Consider the following 15,254-nt stretch of genomic DNA (forward strand, 5'->3'; position numbering starts at 1 on the left):
TATGCCCTCATGGTGACCATGTGGTAGGAATTACTCCCTAAGGAGTGGAGATGGTGCACACATGACTGTGCGTGAACGAACCGATGACCGTGGTTATGATAATGTTTGTACAGCTTTAGAGACAATATTTTATATTAAGCGCTATATAAATCCAGATTTACTATAAGTTATTATAATAATAGTGTCTTACATTCATAATCAGCATAGATGTAGGTGTAGTCCCCCGAACAAGTGGAGCCCCCTGAACATGATCCCGAAAACACGCAGGATTGCTCGGCTGTGGCGCAGTACGAGGCCCACGCCTCCGTCCAATCGCTGCCCTCACACTCGGACTCTAGGGATGGATCAAAGCTGTCGCAACTGCTGAGCTTGACACAGATCCCTTTGGTGATGAGAATTGTTCCGGCTTCACATGTCACAGTCAACCTTGGGCTTCCTCCACTCTGGCAATCAGTAACATGTCCTGGGATAGAATTGAAAGTTTATCAAAACTAGTCTGAAAAGAAGAAAGATGCAGGATAATGAAAACCCCACGTTACTTCACACACACACACACACACACGCGCGCGCGCATACACCACCAACAACAAAAAAGATCTGCTTTAACTGTAAACACCTTTTTTCGTTTACATCATTGGCGTAGCCGAAGTCCACCTATTGATTGATTGATTGATTGATTTATTCATTTCATATAACAATTGTTTAAACATTAAAGAATATAGTTGACAAGGTAAGATCAAAATTATGAAATAAAACAGGAACCTACTGGAAAGCATAGCTTGTTTTTGTAGGTCCCCAACAATAAATATAATATGAACATTATTATCATGAATCATTTTAAAGTGTCTTAATAATCACAGTTAAATAGATATAATATAATAACATATTTTCGTAAACCATTTTAAAGTATCTAAATAATTTTTAAAAAATACAAAAAGAAAAGAATGACAAAACGGGACACAAAGGACAGGAAAATTAGATAAAAAGATAAGACAAGACATGACAAAACAAGTCATAACAGGACAAGATAAACAAGACAGAATTGGACAAGACACACAAAAGGACATGACAGGACAAAACAAGACAAAAACAAAGCTGCACACAACAGAAGTTAGAAGAAGAGGGAAAGGGAGAGAGAGAGGGAGAGCGAGATAGAGAGAGAGAGAGAGAAACAGGGGAGATGTGAGAAGTTTAAGCTGTAGGAGACATGTATTTTTGTATTAAATTCTTTTCGAACACTCTACTAAAACTATAATATGTGGGTTTATTTCTAACTGGATCTGAAAGAGAGTTCTAAAGTTTTGGTCCTGAAAATACAAATGATTTATTTGAGAGCAAACTTCTTGTTTTTAGTAGATGAAAAAGCTCGGCAGACCGAGTAGGATAATGATGAATATTGACATTCTTTGAAAACATTGAATACAAAACATTGGACAGTTCATTTCTATTTAAATTATACATGAATATTCCCAGATTATAATTGTATAAATCTGTTATTAATGGGGCCAACAACGATTTGTTGCACCGGTCATACCCGAAAAAACGACCTCCTACGACAACCATCCTCTTGGACAACTACCCCCGGACAACTATCCTAGGCCTAGGATTAGTTGCCTGGGGGTAGTTGCCAGGGAGTAGTTTTCCGGGGGTTGTTGTCCTGGGGTTAGTTGTCGGGGATAGTTGTCTTGGATTAGTTGTCCTAGGGGGTAGTCAGTCTGGGTTAGTTGTCTGGAGGTAGTTGTCCGGAGGTAGTTGTCGTAGAGGGTAGTTGACCTAGGGGGTAGTTGACCTAGGGGTAGTTGACATAAGGGGTAGTTGTCCTAGAGGGTGGTTGCCCTAGGGGGAAGTTGTCCTAGTGGGTAGTTGTCCAAGAGGGTGGTTATCCTAGGAATGGTTATCCGGGGTGGATGTCCAGGCGGGATAGATGTCCTGATACATTATAGAACATCAAGCCTGTGCAAATATGGACCAGACACACACAACACACCCACACGCACACATATAGAGAAAAACTACAAACACTCACAAACACTCACCTACAAACATACGGAATCCATGAAACTAGATGCATGAAGATTAGATTGAATTCACCTAAATTAAGTTGATTGCCAAAACAGGTTCCTCAGGCCTACTCCATTAACTTGAATGAACATCGAAATTCAACGCACGAAATGTGAAATCGTGCCTACGTTGACGACATCGTTTGCACATTAGCCCTTTAAAAAAAGATGTTGTATTGCCTTTTAGGTGCCAAAACATGGGTCGGTCGGTCGGTCCGAATTTGTTTTTGTTTATACTTAAACAAAAACAAATCCGTCTTTGGGCTGATATTTCTTAGTTTTTAACGCTTAAATACAATATTTCGTCCTTGTTTTCACGAAGTGACGGTAGTGAGGAAAATCGTAACGCAAAGTGAATGCAATTTTTTTTTCATTACCGTCACTTCGTGAAAACAGCGACGATTTGTCTAATTAACGGTTATAAAAATAACCCTTTTTAAAAAGCCAACATTAAATTTTTAAGATTTTTTGGTCGGTTGTAAAGGGTCATACAACATTTTTTTGCCATTTTTTGGCCATAAAAATAAATCGAATGCGAAAAACAAAAATCATAAAACCCTAAACTGGAATAGTGTTGCCGGTAAAATTATTTGGATGCTCATAAATAAATTCACGAGTCTCTAAATGAACTCGATTGCCCGCATCTTAAATTTTAGTGCTTATAACGATCGCAAGACAGTAATGCATGAATTTGAAAGCACCTTAATTGAATTAGGTGACATATATATGAAATTAGGCGAGAAAGCCTATTTCATTACCATGAATGTAATGATTAATATAATTATTGTCATTTGTATTATTCTGGCTCAGTTGTTAAAGCAGTGGTCTCGCGATCCGGCGATGCGCTAGTGCCATTTGGTAAGGCATTAATCCTCATTACCAGGTCCCTCAGAGAGGACCTAAATCCGTCGGTCCTTTGGCTGCTTACATATAATCATGTATGATTTCTTAGCAGTCAGGTAAAATAACCATCACTATTATAAATATCCTTATATATCATAATTAAATAGATACATGACATTTCAAGGCATCCGACTACTCACCTGCCGTTGAGAAAGAAAAGTCGAGGAAAATGAACAAAATAACCACTGTCCCATGGAAGATGCTGCCCCTGAGAGGAAACATTGTTGCTTCTTTTTTGCCGTTCTTTCTTGCTTTTAAAAATAAATTTTAGTAGACGTTTTCGGATTATATATTAAAACAAAAAAAAAGATTCGTCGTAACAGCCAAGATTTTAAGTAAATCAGCCCCAGTGTTATCACGATTTGACTGTAAGACTATACAGGATAAGGTATTTTTTATTTAATTGAACTGTTCTTGCTGGGCAGGACTACTCTCCTCCAAGTTAAGGTTGCATAATGACACAATCAGATCAATACGATGGTCATTATAAGGATAATTCCATTTCTATTTTGCAATGCCAGAATAGTGTAATCTAACCTTAGTTCCAGTCTAATTTATTTTTTAGTCGAAGGAGAAGAAAAAAATCACGCGCTCATGATGTTTAAACAAACATATTTCGACACTGTACTTAAAAGAAAACATCGCATCTGAACATATCTTAATCAATTAATTTGTCTATATTTAAAGTTGCTTTGAAACCGTTTTGACTTTTTTGAATTTCCTAAAGATATATTTACGGTAAGTGAAGTTAAACATCGAAGTATTAATAATAGACTAACTTTGATGAACATCTAGATTTTAAAACCTGGTATTACGGCGAACAATACAATCATACCTTTGTTGGATCACAATTAATTGCAGAAAGATGTCGATATTAAGTAACACATTGCGAGTGATTAGGTATATAGGTTATGATCTAATTTCAATTCTAAAAAGCCTTATATGTGACGTCATCATTGCTTTGTCTACAGAATACCAGATATCGGATGAGCAGGCTCCTGTTTTACAAAACTAATTATCAATTATAACCTATAGTAATTGTTATAAGGTACTTAAATAAAAGCATTTGATTGGCTGTGAGCGAATCCGTCGCTGAATTTTGACACTTTTTATTCACTTAAAGATGAAGTTGAGTTCTGGTCATGCGATTGCATTGTAAAAGAAGCGGTGTGGAATCGACCAGAAAAGGTTGATCATCTAGCATATAAGAATTTGTGTGTATTGCAAGGTTCTGGAATCATCAAAATGATAAGAAATTTGGCCAAGTCTTGGTAAAGTTACAAACCCTGTACACAAAAAGATGTGTATGGGACTACACGAACACGTGGCGTAAAAATTCTACCCCGGAGTTTTACGATGTTAATACATGGCATATTTAGAATATGAAGGCATATGAAGAGCCATGCTTTTCAGGGAACATGTCTTATCTGATGTTCTTCCACACTTGCATAATTAAAATGATAACGCTCACAAATTATTTTTCACTTCTTCCCAGAACTCAACCTTCTCTTTAAATTATATCATAATATGAAAGACAATGTCATTTGATACACATTTCTGCAAGGATTTTCAAAAGAAATGTGTTTGAAGTCGAATATTGATAAAAGAATACTAAATTTCGGTTATCTGCGTACAACAAAAAACCCAAATTATGTTTCTTTAATCAATATTTGTCTTCAAGAACTTTTTTTTTTTGGGGGGGGGGGATTTTTGCAGAAATGTGTCTTTTGGCGAAAAACATCCAATGACGATGAAAGCGCTATTAATCTCAACAACAACAACAACAACATTATGATACAATTTAAGTGATTTGTTGTTTGCGAATGTGGGGCTCCCAACGCTTTAGACGGTCTTTAAGTATAATGTGTCAATGGATTTATAGATACTAATCGTATCTCTTTAAGCTTTTATGGTGTTATGGCTATGTCAACAGACCTGTATAAAACATGTTTTGAACAAAGATTTCTCTAGATTAATAATTAAACGTCCGAGCATTTCACAACATAACATCAACTAATGTATGCAATTTAGATTCCATGCATACAGTTGCCTTTGCTTACAGCAGGTGAATGGAATGGCTGCTAACCAGGGGTTAGGGAAAGAAGCGTGCATACATTGAAATCTTTAGTAAACATGTATGTTATACTTTGTGAACTTTATACATTTCTTTCCTGTCATTTCATAATTTCTTGTCAAAAACATGTTTTATTTTATTTTCCTTAATACAGCCGAGCATTAAGCTCCTTAAATATATTATTGCTGACTTGTTCATGAATAAACTTTGCATGAACTATTTTCATTATATATTGGTAATTTTACCAAGTACATTAATGCTGATGTTCTATTACACAAAGTCAAATAATCATTCGAATTGCCTGATATTTTCTTTTTTAATATTAATATATATTTATTTCCACGTCAAGAGAAAAACGATATCATATAATATTCAAAATACAAACATATAATGAACTTCTTATCATTCTATAGAAAACTTCGTTCAAAACATTTTATAAAGGTCTGTTGACATAGCCATAAAACCATGAAAATATAAAGAGAAGAAATTAGTATCTATAAACACAATTGACACATAGAATAGTCCGCTTTCAACCAAATATTTTTTTCGCTGCATGGTCCCAACATGTAATGATTCTTTTAAATATGTACTTCTCTACCTACATTTAATCGTGCTATATAAAGACAGCAGAGTCAGATAATAGACCAAAAAGGAAAGAAGGAAGAGCAAACAAGAATAAGAATGTAGATGAGGGGAAGAGAGAATAAAAACTGCTTGCATAGTATGGGTCCAAATATCTGGTTGCCGTTTACAATAACCGTTTAATGTTATAGTTGAACATGTAGATATAATTCGGAATGAAGGACTGTCTATATCGACAGTGATACGTTTTGTAAACACACAGACGAATGCCAGATCAATTCTAATTGAAACCGGAGTGGAGTGGGTGGGTAGGGTCACGCATGATATTGTGAGTTTTTAGAAGAATGCGTTTCTCATATTACGAACTGATTGGGGGGGGGGTCCTTTTGGCTAACCCGTTGGGCGATTTTCCTTGGTTTTTCTAGCTTGTTGGTGTTTTGCTTTGAGAGATTCCTAAATATGCGCAGGAAGTTGAATGTAAGAATGCTTTGAATGAGCGACTGGTAGAAGAGAACTAGAATGCTGTTATCAACTCTGAACTCCGTTAGTTTTCTAAGAAAGTACAATCTTTGGCTTGCTTTAATTAGCTACAATCTGTGAGTTTCTATTCTTATTTAGCTTCTTTTCAACAACTGTTCCCACTGGCAGGTTGTTATATTCTGTCATCTGTTTAATACAATGATCATGGATAACCACATACTCACGTAATTTGGGATTGAGGTGAACGGCGGAAGTCAAAACAATATCTTTAGTTTTGTTTACATTCAGGACAAAATTATGACTATCACACCAGTTAACAAACTACACCCTATTATTATTCAGTAGAAATCCACTAATGACAGTATTGTAAGAAGGAATTGAGTATTTGAATGAAAAAAAACTGATTTGAATTATAGGGTTACATATGTAATTCAGTCTTTGGACTTCGACCCTGGAAGATAATAAATAAAACTATTTCATCAATCAATAGATGATGTTTGCAGGAGTGTGATTTCAACAACTGGAGGAGAGATCCGAGGATCACAGTGATTCAGTTTATTTTTCGCCTTCTAGGCACAGATGAAGCCTACACTTTTAATTATAACGATTGAAAATAATTATAATGTAACCACATTGTGCAGTGCCGATGTACAATTTCCCATAACAGGTGACGTGATGGGGGATAAACCACAACGGCGCATTGAATAGACGTAATCATGCGATTTGCATTGTCAAGTCTAAATAGGGTTCAGTTTTCGAACTGCGAGAATGGAAAATACTTTATGAAATCCTTCAAATAATAAATCAATCATGTATGTAGGGGTGTGATTTCAACATCAAGTCAAATTGTGCAATGCCGATGTACAATTCCCCAAACAGGTGACGTATAGGCCGGGGGCTAAAACCACAATGGCGTATTGAATAGACGTAATCGTGCGATTATTATTGAGTCTAAACGTGGTTCAGTCTTCGAACTGTGAGAATGGAAGATACACAATAAAATCCTTCAATGAGTCAATGAGTGATGTATGTAGGGATATGAATTCACCATGTAATAGTCGAATTGTGCAATGCCGATGTACAGTTCCTTGTTCAGGTGACGTATAGGGGGAATTCCCCAAAACGGCGTATTGAAAAACGTCACAATGCGATTTATATTGGGTGCAAACAAGGTCATGATTACTGCCCCTCCCCCCTCCTTGACACTCGTCTAACAGCGGCGTCGACAAGCCAACAAGTCTCAGTGTCATTTTGACGTCCTTCAGGGAAGATCTTCAAGCTAACAGTGTGATTTTGCATTGATATATCTTATCTGACCAGAAGACATTTTAACATCATTTTGGTCACACTTTAATAGAAGATCATGCCAAGTAAAGGAAATAATTGTTCAAGATGGGTCCACGGCGGATGCTATTCTTTGTTTGTGGTTACCATTATTGTGTTAAGTGGTAAGTATTCTAAAACCCATGCAACCTACTCCCGCATTTTACGATCTGACTAGAATCCGATTTTGGAAGAATTTGCAATGGGTTCGGATGTGAACATTTTAAACGTGTAAATCAAGAAGAAGATGTTTAATTAGATTTCATGATCTATAATTTCAATTTCTTCGAAATCGGATCACAGGAGCATCGTATAGTATGGGGTGGGCTTAAACCGTCTAATACTCAGAACAATTACTACAGGTTAAAGTATGATCGCAGTTTGTTTATCTATTACGATTGGAGGAGATTTTCACCTGATTTAAATCAGATTACCGTCTATATCTGTAATGCTATATTAATATGCAACAGTGTTCTGTTGAAAAATATCCCATGTATTACGAGGATACCCGAGAACTAGTATTCATGTGTATGATCTTTTCTTCTGTGTTTTGCTCTGTTACTGTTATGAACTTCATGGTTGATGTTGCATTTTGTTGTTACTGTGAAACAGAGCCTCATGGAAGACAACCACTTTTGTGGACAAAATTGAAAACGTATAAAGGATCTACGTATAAATAGTACATGTTATGAATTTCAATCTATAATTTGTATACAATATTTGAACAATTTTGAGGCGCCGGGGCAATTAATTTGATTTGATTTGATTTGATTTATTGGTTTCTGCATCTTTTTTCTTTTTTTCATCATACATTTACATGAACATAATATGGCTTGACACAATATTTCAAGTGTATATAATTTTATACAGATAATAAGCGATATTAAACACATATATTGCATTGAAACAAATATATTGAATGCATATTTAACATGCATTAGATGCAGGAGGGCTACAGTAATAAGCAAAGTAGCTTGAGGTGCCGGCAGCCCTCAACTTAGATACAACAATACAAATAAAAATAAAAAATGGAATGGAATGGTATAGCTATATAAAGGAATTACATGTACGAACATGTATTGAAATCTAACCTATGGTTGTTATTTCACCGGCACCATAGAAACTGTTTATATATCATAAAACAATGATCATCTGAACTTAAATAAATATACGCTAAGGGAGTATTTTTATACGTTTTCAATACCCCTTTTCCACTGTGCCTTCAAACTGTTTATATTTCCTATCACAATATAAACAATCTTTTATGACGCCGGGGAAAAAGGAATTTAAAACAAAGGAACTACATGTACGTACATGTTTTAAAGTTCAAACTATAATTGCTTTACGATATATAAACAATTGTTATTGCACCGTAAAAATAGGTATTTGAAAATTAAAGTGGTCCCAGTTACTGTTTAAAGGTAAAGACCAGTTTTGGAAACGCCCCCCTCTCAAAAAATGAAACGGAAGCTTGTATAACCATTCATGTGAAAGAATATGGATTGACTAAATACGTGATGATACAAATTTTGTCGGGAAACCGGCTACTAATTGATATATTTGGTAAATTATTATATCTATCCGGACTGGATAGATATAGGGTAGTCCTATGTACATCTGTCTGTGTACAGTGCTGGTAACTTTACCAAGACGGGGCCAAATTTCTTATCATTTTGATGATTCCAGAACCTTGCAGTGCTCACAAATACTTAAATGCTAGATGATCAAACTTTTCTGATCAATTCCACAATGTTTCTTTCACGATACAATCGCATGACCAGAACTGGTCTATACCTTTAAGGGACCATTGCTCTATAACTGGGCATTGGTGCTTCCCTTGTCGTGTACTCTTCCTTAGTATAATACGGATCAGATAAAACATTCAAATGGAATATTTAGAAAGGATCATTTTAAATAATCAACTACTCTTGTTATTAATGTACACTTTTGATGAATCTCATTAATATTCATATTTTGTTTTGTTCTGCAGTATTCCTGTATTACTGCAAGAACCCACAAGATCCAAGTAAGTATCTAAAACTGGTTTGATGTTCCCAATCATGAAGTTTTTATATAATGATATAATAATGCAACTCAATAATACAAAAAATTGTATTGTTTAGTCATATGAGTTGATTAAGGTCAATATCCGATAGGGAACGATATTATGTTTACCAACACTTTATTTTTCTTATCATTTTTAATGGATTATCAAGAATGGTTGCATTTCGTTTTCTACCACAGACTGACATTCTCTCGATAAAGTGATGGCGTACGATTGTGAAAGTCAAGATGCATATACAAATCAAATACGACCCATTCTGTTTCCTTCCTCCTGCCATCGCTCCCTTGATCTGTTCATCATCCTCATCTTTCTCTTCCTCTTCTTTACCTTCTTTTTCATTTTCCCTTTTCTTATTCCCCGTCTCTCTCCTTTTTTCTCTCTCTCTCTCTCTCCCTCTCCTCTTCCTCGACATTATCATTTTCTCTTCTTCTTCTCCTCCTTATTTATCTCTTTATCTCCTCTCTGTCTCTCCCCTCTCTCTCTTGCTCTCTCTCTCTCTGTCTTCCTCCCTTTATAACAGCCCTACCACGTCTATCGACACCACCTCGAGTAAAGAACGTCACTACATCGGCGATTGAGATAGAATGGAAGGGGGATTACGACGGTGACGGGCCCGTATGCGGGTACATCGTCGAGATTAAACCTCCGGGTTCAACGTCATGGACGAGTGTAGGGTTCGTTTACTTCGATGAGGACGAGGATGATTTCGAATACACGATCGAGAGACTCGATGCTGACGCCCTCTACAGGATTAGTGTTATAATTCTGCATTGTTCCGGCATGGAAGGTGTGAGGGGGCGGGAGATTAGCCAATCAACAGAGGACCATGGTGAGTTTGGGGTTTCACTATCTGAAGAAAAAAAATGGGATTAAATTGTTCACCCATCAGTTTAAAGCCTCGTTCCTATATAACGCGGCCAATCATTGAGGATGAAACTCATCCTCTACATATGCATATTGTTTTTAACAAATCAGGACGTTTCCAGCTACCGAAAGTCAAAACAAATAGATTCAGGGGGTCATTTCTAAAACGTGCCATGACACTGTACAATAGCGAGTTTTCGCTCAGCAACTTTCAGACCTTCGCGGTAGCAGAGCACTCAGGTTTACGGCCGTCGCACACAGACCGTCGTCGATACAATTCGTGGTTTCGCTTTTCGGTGAATGCGTACGTATCTCTACGGAGGTATTGCATGTGCAATGCCATTAGGCAATTTTCGTAATGTAACCAAATTTAATGCATACGTCTTTGTGAAGTGCCTCGATACAAAATATTTCATTCACCTGATAAGGATAATAGTATTTCAATAGACAGAATCCAAACTGCATACATTAGTTGTTGCCAGTTCGACAAACATTAGGGGTATTACGCAAGCTCATTGCGGACAGAGAATTTGCGGTTCGTGTGCAAAATCGAGAAGCTGCTATAGTAACAGCAGGGTGATCGCTGAGGTACTGAAATCCAGAACGAGTTTTGACCAAATTTACGGGCGTTCTTAATGACGCCCCAAGTGAATAAACAGCCAATCAGCGAGCTTGTACTAAAGATGGTGATGAGAATTTCGTCGTCTAATAACGAAGGATGACGAATTGTAATGGGCGGATCTAGCTTTTCTCTATGGCGTGGGCGGGGGGGGGGGGGGGAGTTAAGGTTGACATTTGAAAAATCGCGCCGACCAATGTTTCGCTTAGTTGGGGGTAGGGAGCACTAAAATTTGTTTTCAATTGGGTAGAAAGCACCTTGGCCAGCCCAAGGGGGGGGGGGGGGATTAAACCTCCTAACCCCCCTAGATCCGCCCCTGACACGAATGACTCCTCTGTGAGTTTTTTTCTTCCGATTATTGTTTCTGAACAATAATAACATGAATATGGATATAACATGAATTGTTTTAAAACTTGATGATAAATTGTTGAAATTTGATAAAAAGCCGTTTTGTGGCTTGGTCGAGACAAGTTGTGCTAGTCGTGTAGTCCCGTCTGTACTGTATTGCGTGGAAGAGAATCGGCCATTTTCGTTATGTAATCAAATTTAATACATACGTCTTTGTGAACTTCCTCAATACAAATTATTTCATTCACCTGTGTAGGATTCGCAATGGTCAGAATGCAAACTGCATGTATTAAGTGTGGCAACAACTAATGTATGCAGATTGGATTCTGTCTATTTAAATACTATTATTATTATCAGGTGAATGAAATAGTTTGTATCGAGGCACTTGATTCACTTGGGGCGTCTTTGAGAACGCCCGTAGATTTGGCCAAAACCCGTTCTAGATTTTAGGGCCTCAGCGGTCATCCAACTGTTACTATAGTATCTTCTCGATTTTGCACACGAACCGCAGATTGTAATTCCCCAATGAGTTTGCGAAAATTGCCTAGTGACAGGTTCAGGAGGGAATTTGTAATTATTAGTTACAGAATCAGTTATTAAGGATATACACTGTATGAATACACTGCACATTTATTTATAATTTGTTAATCTACCTATTCAACCGTATAACGATATGACCAGATGTGATCATTGGTATATCTACAATTGTAATTTGTGTTACTATGTTTCCACACCAAACCTATACCATTCCGTACCTGATTGTGTATTTTGTATATTTAGTAGGCCTACATGTATGTTAATTGATGTTATATAAATTGAGAAACAGCCGGAAAACAATTTGTATGGCATGTAATTGTGCATGATCAAAACAATTGAACTTGAACTAGTCAGATGTTTTAGCCTGTGTAATTAGTTGATAACTATAGCGTCATGATATTTAGTGAATATGGGCTCTGGGGCTTGTATGATCACTTGCACATTTGAAATAACGATTCTGATTGGTCGTGTAAACAAAACGTGAATGCAACGATAATCTTGTATGGCTATTACAATTTTGTCTTTCTTTACACCGAAACATATTCACAGAACCACAGACAGAGCCACCATCTTTATCGACATCAACAGCGTCTCCATGCCCGGCGCAGAACTGCACAGAATTTCCACAGGACCCACCTGAAAACGATAATTTCTGGAGAATGACGTTCCTAATTGCTGTACCCGTGCTCTCGGCCATCGTTTTGCTGCAACTGATTATTCTTATGAGGTAGGCTTATGGTTTATTTGTAAAACTGCATCATGCAGTCATCTGAGAATAAAAAATGCACACTTTTAAATCCCCACCGCATTACTTATAGCTACTTGCTCCCTCTATATAGCAAACAATGCCTGATCAGTGCATGTTGGTCCCCCATGATTCTCTTTTTCGTATGTTAAATGAGAGCTAATTTGATGATATAACCACCTGTCAGTGACCTTGCAGGGAGGGCTAATTCCCCTGGCCATACTAGTGCAGACGGGCTTTGAATCTGTCTGTTCGATGCAGTTATTTTAGGATTGAATTTGGGATATGAAGCTCATTGACCAATATCGTTAGGGTCCTTATTTCGCTACTGTCGGTATCAGTTTAGGGTAACTTTTTACTCCTGACTGCACAGAGGTCAATTTAGCTGACGTCACTCGACTTCCTTGGTTTCAAAGTTGATTACATAGGTTTCATTTTCTTAGATTAGTTTTCGTATGAGTCCCTTGCTGAGCAGACAAAAGTGCATAATTAGGAACTTTTAGATTTGCACGTCGACATAGTGGACTGCTACGTTGCACGTCCTTTTAAGGCACTGTGATATCCTTTTAAGGCAGTGGAAGTGCCTTAAAGGGACGTCACACAAAGCAGTCCACTATGTCGACGTGCAAATCTAAAAGTGCATAAATGAGCTGTCACTGAGCTGTGTGAGACTGGATCGTTAACTGGTGTAGACCCAGCGTTTAGTTTACTCGCATGCACAACCGGCAGTCTTCCTACCGATCTTCGCGATAGGCTACATAGCCCTTTGAAGATTAATACAAGAAGGAGAAGAAGAAGCAGGAGAAGAACTGTGAGCAGTTGCCCATAATACAAACAAAAATAGAAAAACAAGTAGGTGTGACATGGACTATTATTTGTATCTTACTACTGTTATAATCATGGTATTTGCAGTCATCCTCAACATCGCGCTAAACTATTCAAAACCTTCATCCATACCTCTAAAACGTGCTACTCATTTGATAGTACACGCATACTAAGTCATGTGTGCATTATATACTCACAGGTATACTTACACTTGCATAAAGAATGTTTACTTGTATAATTATGATTCTATTAAGTGTATTTGTTATTAAGTAAACAATACTGTTTCATGTTTGTTTATTCCCACTCAATCTGCAGCCTCTGTGTTCGACGGTGTCGGGAGAAAAGTGCCCAACCGGTGGTACATTAACCGACCACCATTCCTGACCAAACAACATTGGGAATACACTAACCGGACATGACATCGGCATAATAGATCACCAGTACCATAGAGTATCAAAGTGTGACGTCACACTGACCAAGTTGTCAAGTTTGCTGGTTCTAAACGGTTTCAGTCCTATTCGAGGCACTTGGTAATGAGGATTAAGGCCTTACCAAGAGGAATGATGGTATTGACTGGGTTTCGAACCATGACCTCCCGGTTACGAGACCATTGCTCTACCTCTGATCCATCTCGCCTCCTCAATGGTCGATGTCGCTGTGAACCTCATGCGCAAACTCTGTTATTATGAACCAGTAACCTGGACGACGAGTGAATATGACGTTAGCACTTCGGTACTCTATATAGCAGTGGTGCACGGTGTGTTCATCCATGGGGGGGGGGGGGGCACTAAAGTTGGTCAGGGAGCTTGTCTAGGACCCTTCTTCAAAATGACTCTCAACTTATCTGAATATGCAGCATTGGAAACACACTGTACAGTGCCACTTCATAGTTAGGTATTGTTAATAAAATATCCCCAAGTTTTGAACTACATGTCAATCTATTAGATTCGGATTAAAAGGGCATATTCAGAACATATTAAATCTATTTACTATATGAGTATTTCCTTCCTATGGGCTATATACCGCTTCGAGTAGGCAACGGGTTAAGAGATAGGTATACTTGCTTATCATATTTAAATTCCTTGAAATAGAAAGTTTAATTTCATCCTAAATGTATGTAAGAGAAGTAAACTGTACGACTCTGAAGTTGTGTTTCCATGTACAGTATGTATGTATTCACGAAATTATTCTCTTAATGCATGCATTTATGTATTCATAATTTTTGAATTTATTATTTAAATGAATGGTATTAATGAGTTCTCTTTACTCTTAAATACTATTATCTTTGCTGATGATACGAGTATTTGTTATTCCCTTAAAAGCTTTGAAACGCTCATAACGCAGTCGCATTATGAAAAAATGAAAATTTCTAAGTACTTTAAATTTAATACGTATCATTAAATGTAAAAACAAATGTCATTTATTTTAGAAATACTAACATACATAGTATAATTTAAAAAGCAATCTGTACATTTTTCAGGAGTCACTATTGACTCTCATTTTAATTTTAATGAGTGAATACGTATTAAACATACGTCAATAACAAGGAATATTGGAATACTGTATAGGTTTTTTTATTTTTTTTATTCCGAAAGAGCTATGATTATATTATATAATTCACAGTGTCTTCACATGTGTTATATTGAAATACTGTATTGGGGCGATTGTAATACAAACAATATTGTTTCAATATGTTTGTTTAAAAAAAGAGCAATTCACATGATTACTATCTCAAATTATTAATTACACACGGAACCGTATATTTTATCATTCAAAAACATTACAAATATAACATATTCACATTTTTTGAAAGGCAAGCATTTTTATGT

Source organism: Strongylocentrotus purpuratus, unplaced genomic scaffold (genome assembly GCF_000002235.5).
Source record: "Strongylocentrotus purpuratus isolate Spur 01 unplaced genomic scaffold, Spur_5.0 spur5_scaffold_20, whole genome shotgun sequence".
Taxonomy (NCBI): Eukaryota; Metazoa; Echinodermata; class Echinoidea; order Camarodonta; family Strongylocentrotidae; genus Strongylocentrotus; species Strongylocentrotus purpuratus.